Raw genomic sequence first — 12,770 nt, 5'->3', positions numbered from 1 at the left:
CCTAGCTTTGTTACATCTTAATATTTGGCGACTTGTTTTACTGTCTTATTCTTAAGTTCTGCAATGAATAGTTAAATTTTGCAAAGTTGGTTTTCTTTCACATATAAGCAGAGATTTTCTTCAGAAAAATAAAGGTAAAGTGACATCTTTACTTATAAAAGGTTAATATAATAACGGAAAGTTATCACGTATGCTTTATAAGAGCTACATTATTACATTTTTGTAATTAAAAGTGGAAAGATATTACTTGATACACTTATGATTGCAAAGGTCAAAGATATGTTTCCTACTTTAACTCTGAAATGATAAGCGTAAAGGTCAGCCCAGCTCCTAAAGAATATTTTGTTAATAGATTTTGAGGCCCTTAAAATGCTGCAAGTAGAATTTCATAGGTGAATTGTGTATTTTTTTTTTTCAGTCTTCATGGATGTGCAAAGAACACAAAGACATTACTTTTGATTCGTTGCAAACTTCGATAGTGTGTTTTTTGGTAGAATTTAAGTAACTAAAATAAATTTATTTAAACTGTTTCATATTTCAGGTTATGAATAGTGAAATGAACTTACTCTCTGGCACATTAGTTAGTGGTTAGAACAGATGCTGTTGATGTATTTTAAGAACTTTACATGTGAAATGTGATCACAATTTGGTGAATATTTGAACATACAATTTAGTAAAGAAAATCAGATGTTTGTACAAACACGTGCTTGGTGAGATACTTTATGTAAATTATATTGTCTGTGCTACTAGATCAACTAAGCCTTTCCCATTCTAGAATATTTTATTGTTGTACAGGGTTTTTTGAAGTATAGGGGAGTACCTATACTCCCCTATACTCTATATAGAGTACTCTATACTATAGAGTACCTGTACTCTATAGGTACTCTATACTCTATAGAGTATAGAGTACCTATACTCTATAGAGTATAGAGTATAGGGAAAGCCATCCCAAATACCTTTGAACAAACTATCTGTTGAGATCCTAAACAAGAGGGAGGAGGTTTATCAGTAACATTAGAATAGTCAGTCATTTTGTCCTTTTAAGTAGGAATAGTGGGGGATAACAGCATTTCATTGCCTTGCCATTTTTGTGCTTTTCTCAGTCAGAGCAGCTCAGGGTTCCTTGAAATAAAGCAGCTGATTTCTAAGTTCCTTAGTATTTAGTGTATGTTGTGTACTTTGAAAAGTTTAGTTTATATACTTTATTCTCAATTTTATGAACTTTATTCTGGTAACTTTCTACATGGTGAACATTTAAAAATGGATATCTCTTTTTAATTCAGATAAAGTGATTTTATTACTTTGGTTTTACTTTTTCATGGTGTTTCTCTGGTAATTCTTCAAGGGTTGCTCTGTGTTTGTGTGTGGCTGGAGGGTGCGGAGACAGGTGGGGGAAAGGATGGTATTTTAGGAAGCAGGAAGAGGAAGACTAACAAGGAAAAAGAAGTTGTCTCATTCTTTTTAATCAGATTACTCCTACATGTTTTTATTTTCTGGACTTTTTTCTAAAATTGTATTTAAAGAAATGTTTCCATAGTTTACAAAGGGCTGGGAGCCACTACTCTGTTTTCCATGGTCTGTCCATTTTCATATCACAACTGCAGTAAATTCTGATATTTTTCAGGCCAGACAAGATTATCTCTACTCAGTGTTGTTAATAATATTTATGCTATATTCCTTGCAGATTTTTAGTATAAGATAAAAGGTCCTAAAATAGGAGTCATATCATGGTAAGGTTAAAACTTTTTTCCAACACTAGAACCCTGCCTCTACTGGACTGTTTTGTAAAAAAAACAAAACTTGTGTTTGAATCTGTGGAGCCACTTTGGTTGAAGCTGAAGTGAAGATTGGAACCATTCTCACAACAGCACCTGAGATTTATTCCCTGACCCTGGGGCTCCATAGATGACAGTTTAAAAACTACAGATACTCTAATCCCTGCAGTTTAGATACTTAAGAACTTTATTATTAAAAATGTATTAAGATTTCTTGTTGGAGAAATAGTACATATCAGATAAATGCCCACAGTGCTGCTCAGGAGGCATAGCTAATATTTTCAGTGCTTAACAATCTTAATTGCATAATATATTAATTGGAGTAAGAAACAGTATATCATATAGCCAAGTACTAATTATTCAGTGTCTGATTGTGCAGTTTGAGATTTTCTCATACTTATTTCTTCTCTGATCTTTTCAGGCATTTTAGTTGATCTCTATAAAAAGGGCAAGGAAAATAGGTGACAGTTCGTTTCATTACTAATTGCAGGGGTGGTACAGGGGTACAAAATTTAAGGGGTCAGTCACTCTCATGATGTGCAGTCCTTGTAGGACCATGAGAGTGAGTGCCTCCTTAAATTTCGCACCGTAGACATGTCACCGATCTCTCCCTATTCAGGCTTTGACTGATTGAGATGTATATACTGTCGAAAAGTTTCATGGGGAGCAGTTTGGAAGCCCCTGGTCCATGAAGTCAAATTTTTACCATGCATCAGAATCACGTGGAGGACTTCTTGAAACAGATTGCCCTGTTCAGATCCCAGGTTTTAATTCAGAAAGTCTGGTTGGGGCCTGAGAATTTACATATCTGAGAATATCTCAGGTGATGCCAGTGCTGCTCGTTGGGCACCACAAGAGAACCACTGGCGTAGGTAATACTTTTTGGATTGGTTGAGAATTTATATATACTTTTCAGGCTTTAGGTGTAATGCATAAGGTGGGACTTGATGGCAATTATATTTAGTGTGACAGAGGATGAGAAGTTCTAGAAAATGTTTTATAATAAAATCAGTGAAGTAAAAGTTTAAATTATAAAGAGTACTCTCAAAGTACAAGTGATTCATATCCAATGTGACTTAAATTTTTTTAATTTTAATAAGTTTTTGAGAATTCTGATAACTTGACTAAGCCTACATTGTTTTCTAATTTCTCATAGTTGGATTATTCAGAAGACTCTACTATTTCCGTAATTACTTACTTTGCATATAATTTTCATACTGTTATATCTAAGTTTTTTAAATTAATGCTATTTTTATCAATGTAATGTATACAATTTGGGTTCTATAACATGGTGGACTGAGTTAATTAACAGTCACTTGTCCCTCCCACTAAACACCCATAAAAATAATGGAATAAAACATAGCAATAACAAAAATATTAAAGACCTAGTTATGTTCAAAAGATAGAAAAAGAATCTTTAAATTCCTGACTACAAGAAAGAACTTAAAACCCCAGTGGTAAATCCCTGGAGGGTGTGGCAGCCCGAAGGTGATATTTGATGAGGTATAAGACCTAGGCCCCAAGGGGTCCACAGCACAGCTTTGAGCCTGAGAGGCAGGATCTAAAACTAAGACCCTGGAAGCTTCTGCCTTTTTAGTTTTTAGAGGTGCAAAAGTCAGTTTGCCAGAGGTGCCAGGTGGGGTAAATAAACAGCCTCCCCTGAGATATAGAAGCCACAGATCCTAACCCAAAGGTGGATTTAGATTTGCAGTTTGAATTGAGACAACTTATTTAGTGTGGGAATCTCAAGCACTGTAAATTCATGTAAAAATGGACTTTGGACTGATGAAACTTCTGGGTTACCAAGTGGAAACAAACATAAAAGTGCCAACAGCAACACTTTACAATTCAGGGTAAATCCCTAATGAAGAAGAATTTGTAGTCAGAAACTAAAAATTATTTGAGGAAATGATTCATTACAAAGAAAAGTCAAGTCAAGCAAAACTATCAGGCACCGTTGAAGAGAGTTAGTAAATTAAAAGTTAGAATTGGGGAATACAGTATATAGAATATAGCAGAGAAAACCTGAGAAAAAAATTATAATAGATAAAAAGTCATGGAGAATAGAATAAGATCTAATAATCCTCTAATAGATGTTTCAGAAAAGCAATAGAAAAGAATGGGAGAAAAAGCAATATATTAGTGGTAGAGTGTTTATGAGAATATAGACACAAATCTTTGTAGAAGAAGCATGGCATATCTTGAGCAAGACAGATAAATCTACACTTAAAACTTATTAAAATAAAACTGTAGAACATCAGAGGATACAAGCATATAATCTTAAAAATCAAGTAAAAACAAATGACATACATCAAAATAAAGGTTATCCTTTCCTAATCCTTCCTCAGCTGTTAGTTCTGTTCCCTAGATGTAATAACTCTCAATACTTTTTGGTTTTAATTATATTCTCTATATCAACATTTTTTAATTATAGTGCTGTCTCTTGATTTATCAGTCACTTTCTTTTATGGCACATAAGAATCTCTTTCCCATTCCCACAGTTTTTGGATTAATTCAGCAATCAAGCTTTACAGTATTACTACTACTTTAATATTGCTTATGACTGAACCAAGTAGGTACTGTGGTTGCTACTCATTTCTGCTACAAGTTTATTTTCATAGAATTAATAATTTCCTAACTGTTTTCTGTTTTCTTTGTAATAGTTGTTAATTCTGATTGGCCTTTCTAATTTTTTACATGGTTAAATTTATCAGATAATCTTACGGTTTCATGTTCTTCTGGAGAGCTCTCTTTTGGAACTCTGTGGACTTCTGTCCCAATCTTGACTGGTCACTTTCTAAGCCTGCCTCCCTGTCTCTCTTCCCGGGACTCCACTTAGATTCTCTCTGGTGTTTGACCTCCTGTTTCCTTGATCTAATGACGGTAGCTTTTTGGATATATGCTCTCATTTTGTTGGAATCATCAAAGAGGGAATACGAGATCAATTTTTGAAACCTAGTATTTATGAAAAATACCTTTATTTTACTTGCTCACTTTATTTTCATAATTCATCTAGTCATAGAATTCCAATCTGAATATCATTTTCATTCTGAAATTTGAAGGTTTTGTTTCATTGTTGTTTTACTTGCAGTGTTTTAATTGAGAAGTCCAGTACCATTCTGATCTTGAATCCTTTTGTTTCCCTCCACGGAAGCTGCTTTTCCTTCTCCCTGGTTTTAAGAAATTGAATCATACTGCTTTTGAGAAGGTTTCTTGGTGTGGGTTTTTTGATTCATTGTGTTGGGGATGTGGTGATTCCTTTCATTCTGTACTGCACATTCATGATTCTCAATTCTGAGAATATTTTGTTGTGTTATTTCTTGATAATTTTAATCTTCTCTTTTTCTGGAATTTTCATTTGGTTTTGGAGTTCTGGACTGAGCCTCTAATTGTCTTATCTAATTGACTATACTTTCTCTCTTATTTTCCATCTATTTTTGCTCTAGTTTCTGGGAGGTTACCTACTTTTTCTTTTAGCCCTGTAGAATTTTTAAAGTTCTTTCATCATATTTTGTTATGGAGCTCTCTCTTTATTCATTTTGCAGACTTCTGCACAGTACACCTGATTTGAGCTCTGTGTCTCTCTCTTCCCCTTTCCTGATCTGATGTCCTTCTAGTCCTTCTCTGGATAAATTTCTCTAATGGAAAAACCACTGATCTCTGACAGGATTGGCTGTGCAATGTGAGATTTTGACCCGTGTTTTGGTTTTCAGGTTTTGGTTTTTTGGTTTGTTTGGCTTCGGGGGGATGGGTAACTGCATCTTATGTGAACTTACAACTACTGCCTCTGTTTTTAGACTCAAGCCCTACCTCTACTTTCCAAGAAAACTGGCACCCCGAATTTTGAGTTTCTCTGAAATTCTGTGGGTGGGTTGGCTTGCTTCTAGTTATTATTTATCTCCAGAAGCTTAAGTTAGAATTTCCTCTGTAATACCAAACAAATTCCATCAGCTTACTGTCTTCCCATTAGTTTCGTCCTGATGGGTTAATACCGCCCCTACTATAAAATATATTTTTATTTAATTTTTAAATGGCAATATATTCACATGGTTCAAGAATCAAATAATATATGAAAGTGTACAGTGAAAAGTAAACCATCCATATTTTTTAAAACTAATATTTTAGTGTGATTTGTGGAAGGAGTAGAGATAATCAAAAGAATTCAGTATAGCATTTTAATTACGTTTTTTATGTGGTTATTCCAATGATAGGTAGTCCCTTTACAACTCATATCCTTTTTTATTTAATTTTTGGCTGCATTGGGTCTTCGTTGCTGCGCGTGGGCTTCCTTTGGTTGCGGCGAGCGGGAGATACTCTTCGTTGCGGTGCATGTGCTTCTCATTGCGGTGGCTTCTCTTGTTGTGGAGCACAGACTCTAGGTGCGCAGGCTTCAGTAGTTGTGGCACGAGGGCTCAGTAGTTGTGGTCTGCAGGCTCTAGAGCGCAGGCTCAGTAGTTGTGGTACACAGGCTTAATTGCTCCGCGGCATGTGGGATCTTCCCGGACTAGGGCTCAAACCTGTGTCCCCCGCCTTGGCAGGCGGATTCTCAACCACTGCACCACCAGGGAAGTCTGCAACTCATATCTTTTTAAAACAAATAACATTAAAGTAATTTTCTATATAACAAAATGCTTTGTAAACCTCAGGAGATGACGTCCTTACGTAGCAATATTCGTCAAAGTAGAATATTTTAGGATTTTCTTTTAGAAATCACTATGATTATAAGATGACTAAATTGAAGACTACATAAACTGTTGCTTGACTGATATGAACCACATACTTTGAAAGCTGATTTAGAGCTTTTCAGTTTTTAAATCATTTGCTTCCCTTTTAATAAGCAGTAACTTAGCTTTTCTATTCTGGCTGTTGACTTTTTGATTTCTCCTTTCTTACTCCATTTTGGGTTCCCTCCCCCCATTTTGACAGACACATTTGTTAAGCTGATTGATTACAGTTTTAGGATTTTTTTCCACAGATGTACATGGAGCCATTATAGATGGTTATCTAAAATAGGATATGATTTTTCCCAGTGATTTGAGTAATAAATTTTTGGTAACACCTCCTAACTACTGCCTTCAGTTCCTGGTCTTCCAACTAAGTACTGCACGATCTTGCTATTTCTTTTTTTAAATTTATTTGTTTTATTTATTTATTTTTGTCTCTGTTGCATCTTCGTTGCTGTGCGCGGGCTTTCTCTAGTTGCAGTGAGAGGGGGCTACTCTTAGTTGAAGTGAGCAGGCTTCTCATTGCGGTGACTTCTCTTGTTGCGGAGCACGAGCTCTAGGCGTGTGGGCTTCAGTAGTTATGGCACAGGGGCTCTAGAGCACAGGCTCAGTAGTTGTGGTGCACAGGCTTAGTTGCTCTGCGTCATGTGGGATCTTCCCGGACCAGGTCTCGAACCCATGTCCCCTGCATTGGCAGGCAGATTTTTAACCACTGCACCACCAGGGAAGCCCCGATCTTGCTATTTTAACATAAGTATTTGACAGAGTTGGTGACACGGAAATTTTAAGAGGGTTCTAGTGGGCATTGACAGTTAGTAGATAGTAGTCAGAAGTCCTGTATCAATATAGGACATAGTTTTTATTTTTAACAGTAGCAGTACCATGTAGCAGTTTATAAGTAGAATATAGTTTCGCAGGGGATGCATGTTTAAGTTCTCAGAGACCTCAAAAACATGATAATTGCTTGGACCTTTTAGATATACTTTTGTTGAAATGATTCATAGACTTTTGTGCTTCTTTAAAATATAGTCATTCAGAGTATTGGGAATTAAAGAAATGGTTATTAAAACAAGGTGCCAGTTTTCAACATATAAGATTGGCAGATAAATTGGTAAATTGTCATACAATAAATTGTATGATAATACCAAGTTTAGATATTGGTCAGAATGTAAATTGAAGCAATAAGATGGCAGTTTGGGTTATATCACCCCAAATTAAATATGTGTGTTAATGTTTGACCCTAAATTCCATTTGTAGGAATTTACACTAGAGCAGTAAACAAAGTATACAGAGTATATGTACAAGGATGCTAATCACAGCAGTCTGTAATAACGTGAAAACTTCTAACTACCTAAATATCCAATTTGGGGAATATTTATTAAATGATGGTATATTCTTATCATGGAAGACTATGTAATTATTAAGAAGAATGAGTTATATGTGTGTATATGTGTTCATTCATATGAAATGATGTCTAAGAGTTTTCCATTGAAAACATAAGAATGAGACTATTTGTTAAAATGTACACTTACATGTATATACATACACCTACATGGATACATCGATGTACATTGATGTTCCTGGAAGTCTATGCAAGAAACCATGAGGTTTCTTCTTTTATCATTCATTTTCAATTTTCCTATTCAATTCTTTTTTTTTTTTTGCCTTGAGCAATTATTACTTTTATAATTTTAAAAAGATATTATTTTATTATTAAAATTTTTTAAAGAAAATATTCATGAATATACTATTATAGTTATTCATTTAACCATTTCTAAAAGAGTTTAAATGTTTGATTATAAAACTACAAGAAACTTTAAATAATTATTGATTTTTTTCCCCTTAAAGAGTTGCTGAATTTAGATCACTATAACTTACATTTCAAACCTTTTAAAAGTAAATGCTTTTTTTTTTCTATTTGGAATATAGACTACTAAACTATAGGTTGAAACCAAAAGCACTAATTCCAAATTTTAAAAGTAAACTTTGAGAGAAACATAAAGGAATCAAAGAAAATATAAGCTCTTACATTATAGTCTTCATAAAAGATTGCTCAAGTCAAGAATTCCAGAAAAGGTTAACAGCTTAGCACATTACTGAACTGACAAGGTATATGAGGCCACCACACCAGCCCCCATGCCAGCAAAAGAAAACAATGAAATGACAGCTCTAGTGTTTGGAGAGAGGTTGTTAACGACAGCTTATTCCTTCATGATTTCAACTCTTGACAGAAGACAGGTCTGCTCATTGCATCATGGCAGATATATCATTACCTTCTGGCCCTGTCATGAGTGAATTGAGGGGGAAAAAAACGACGTTCGGTTTTAAAAATCCAATTACCTTCTTGAATTTTGGTCACTGTTTCTGAGATAGATGTGAATAAGCCATTCTGTGATGATAGCTCTTTGAATCTAGATTGTTCTCTAGTACTGAACTAATTAACTAATTAAGCATATACTTAAGCTTTTTCTATAGTCAAGTGGAAAGCTAACTATGACAGCATAGAGCACCTTGATAATCTGACATCATCCCAAGAAAGATATTGCAAGGCCCCTCATGTCTTATTTCTGGTCCTCTACCCTGTGTTTATTCCTGACTTCAAAAAACTTTTAAAGTAGACCTAGGCCTTTTCATTAAGTGCAAGAGAAAAAATACTGGATTTTAAAACAATTAGGTACATTTTTACATGAAAAATATTGTTTATAATCAGAATTTGGTTATAAAATGGTCTGTTTCTCAATTACATGCATATTTGAATTCTTCTGTCTTTTTTCTTGGCTACCTAAGAAGTGACTCTGGAGACTTAGAAAGAGAAAGAGAGGGTGTGGTTTTGACAGTATGCTGAAAGCCTTGGGGTTTATGTATGATAAGAATTTCAGTGGAGGCTGAGATGAGTTTAAATGCACAGAAGGCAAACATAAAAATCTTGTTTAATTTCTGTCATGTTGTTCCCTTTTGAGTCACTCTGATGTCTTTTTCAAATCTGCTTTACTCTTGAGCTTTGTGCTACTATATCCATGATCTGTATTCCCCCCACCCCGCCCCACTTCTATTTCATTTTAACTGCTGATCCGTTTTCTGTGGTTCTTCCTTTAATATCAGCGGAAGCAGTTTGAATTGCTGAATCAAAGCTATTTTGGGAGTGAGAGAGTGTGTAAGATTGTGCAGAGTGAGATTCTCTGGGGTAGAAGGTAACACCTCCTGCAGTTATAATCAATGCTCTGGACACTTTCAAAGACTGGAGAAGCTATGACTTGCTCCAGGGTTAAACTTCTAAAATAACTTCCCTAGAGAAAAATGTCATCAATAAAATGGACTAATTAGTTGACAATTCTTGAGTACCCTAGGTTTAACAAGAAAAGATTAAAGAGAGGTCAGCTTTGCGTTTCTCACTGTACTTTTGGTTTCTTTTGGTTTTTAGCCTTTATACTTTTGTTTATCTTGAACATCATTTAAAAAAATTACTTCCAGTATTTATCAGTTTGTCCCCTAAGTTATTTTATTTTGAGAACTAAAATGGAAAATGTCACCCTTTAGTAGTAGGAAATAGTCTAAACTTTTACTTGGAATAATCGAGGCAGGAAATTTATGAAACGTAGGTAATTTGTGAAAGTATAGTTTGCACTTTTAGTCTAAGTCACCAAGCTTTAAACTGAATGTACTATATTTAAATAATCGCTAGAGTATTTTAAAGAAAATAATGTTAAGCAAATTTAAGGGTAAAAAATTATTAGTTTCCAGGGGACTAGTTCAGTAGCATTTCATGTGTGATGTTATTTGTTGGTGATTTTTTTTTCAACTGTTTACATGATGTAAATAAAAGGCATATTTAAAAATATTAATTCCTAGATAAATTGCCTATTTCAATATGATATTAGAAATTCTAACTAATGCCTAATTGAGTTAAAGATTTAATGTGAAAAGACACCTCTATTAACTACCTGCTTTTTATTTGTAATATAACTTCCTAAATTAAGCTGGATTTCAGTAGTAATTCTGAATAGTAACAGGCTAGTATTTTAACTCTTTTTTTTTTTTAAAGCATAGGATATATAGTTTTTTGTTTTCCTGGACATAAAACAAATCACCACTTAAAAATTACAGTTGTAAGAATTAGGTGGAGTATCTTTGCATACTTTGTATATTTAGAATCATGTACTTCTATATTTAAACTTTTAAAATAAACTTTTATCAGTTTACTCCAAATGTAAATATAATCAGTAACTCCATACTGTCAAGTATGCAATCAGATGTAACAATCTTAGGACCTATGTTGTTGCTTTGTGTTTATAATCCTTATTGAAAAGGAGATTGTACCTTGTTTATGAAATGGATATACAAGGATGAGTATACCTCATGAAGCTTGAAGGCTATGGAAGAAGGCTTGAAGTAGTAGTAATAAAAAATTAAAAGCACCAATAGTATTGTGTTAGGTATACATTCTACAATTTAAAAAAAACCCAAAAAACTGATATATGGGAGTGGGAGTTCCCTGGTGGCATAGTGGTGAGGATTCTGGGCTTTCACTGCCCTGGCCTGGGTTCAATCCCTGGTCAGGGAACTGAGATCCTGCAAGCTGCACAGCGTGGCTAAACAACAAAAGAAAACAAAACAAAAAACTGATATAGTTTCAGGGTCATGCACATTTGATTTTTATATGATCATAAGATTTAAGTCAATTTAGGTTATGAATGCCATATAGAAATGATATAGCATAGCAAACTATTTTTTTAACATCTTTATGGGAGTATAATCGCTTTACAATGGTGTGTTAGTTTCTGCTGTTATCACAAAGTGAATCAGCTATACATCTACATATATACCCATATCCCCTCCCTCTTGCTTCTCAAACGATTATTTTTTTGTTACCTAGAGTTTAAGCTATAATGAACATACAATGCCATTAAATTAAATTCTGAATGAAAATGAGTTATTTCACAATTTATTATTTTATTAAAACTACAGAATGAAATATTCTCATAATCACTGGAGAAAATTAATGTTTGTTTGAAGCTCTCCTTTGACCTTTTATTTGTGCAGTAATACAGTGATAATGTTAAGTCATGTAAGTGTGTATCCAAAAGAAACTAATTTAAAAAGTTAGGGGAAATACTGTTAAGTAAGCAATTCAGCTTTGCTTTTCCTTTTGATAGTGAAGACAGTTGCTTTTGTTATTGTTTTCAGTTTTCCCATATTTAATAGTGTGACTGAAGCTTTTAAAATAATTCTATTAAGTTATCTTTAAGCCTATTTAAAACAATTCTATTAAGTTATCTTTATGATTACACAGAGAATGGAAATCTAGTTAAAAATAAAGGATAGGGCTTCCCTGGTGGCACAGTGGTTGGGAGTCCGCCTGCCAATGCAGGGGACACGGGTTCGTGCCCCGGTCTGGGAAGATCCCACATGCCGCGGAACGGCTGGGCCCGTGAGCCATGGCCGCTGAGCCTGCGTGTCCGGAGCCTGTGCTCTTCAATGGGAGAGGCCACAACCGTGAGAGGCCCGCATAACGCAAAAAATAAATAAATAAATAAAAATAAATAAATAAAGGATAAAGTTTAAGATACGAAGCTACATACGTATGCATTTATGTATTTCGTTATGGTACAGCTTGAACATAGGTTGTTAAATAGTAACTTACTTTAATAAGGATCAATTTATTTATTATTAAAAATAGGTATGTTTTGAACCATACTCATGATTACATCATATACAGAAACACACATGCCTTCATACATACAAATATCTGTGTATGTTGAAATTCCAAATTGCTGTGTTGATTTTTTGAAAAAAAATAAACCATTATTTGAAAGACTTGTCAATTCTGTTGGGAAATGAGTACTTGCTTATTCATACCATGAGCTGCATATTTGAATAAAATTACCTTTTCTTACAATGAATTGGTCTTCAAAATATTTAAAAAAACCATTTATCTGGAGAAACAAATGCCAACAATATTTTAAAACTTTAAGGAAAGTTTAATGTACTTCTTAGTTTGCATTTTCTGATAGTAAGAAAATGTCTTTTCATTGAGCTTTTCTTGCACATTTACTTAGTATTATAATGGTTTGGAAGTGGACTGCCTTCTTGAACAGTGTGTGTTGTTTGTGATCAAAAACTTACACAGATAGAAGTTAAATACTTCTATCAGAACAAACTTAAACTATTGTTAATTATCTTTTTTCCTCCAGAAATTAACAAATTATAACATCAAACCTGTTTAACGAGGTATGTAGTAGGTCACTTGCTGCTGCAGGCATTTTCTCTCCCT

General features: G+C 34.1%; 1 protein-coding gene across 4 annotated transcripts in view; it reads left to right on the top strand.

The window, feature by feature from the left end:
• ARB2A (ARB2 cotranscriptional regulator A) overlaps positions 1 to 12,770 on the top strand; it is a 420,212-nt gene that overhangs the window by 103,018 nt on the left and 304,424 nt on the right. The gene's annotated exons all lie outside the window — the stretch shown is intronic.

The sequence above is a fragment of the Pseudorca crassidens genome, chromosome 3 (assembly GCF_039906515.1).
Source record: "Pseudorca crassidens isolate mPseCra1 chromosome 3, mPseCra1.hap1, whole genome shotgun sequence".
In the NCBI taxonomy this organism is placed as follows: Eukaryota; Metazoa; Chordata; class Mammalia; order Artiodactyla; family Delphinidae; genus Pseudorca; species Pseudorca crassidens.
This window is presented reverse-complemented; position numbering and strand designations above follow the sequence as displayed.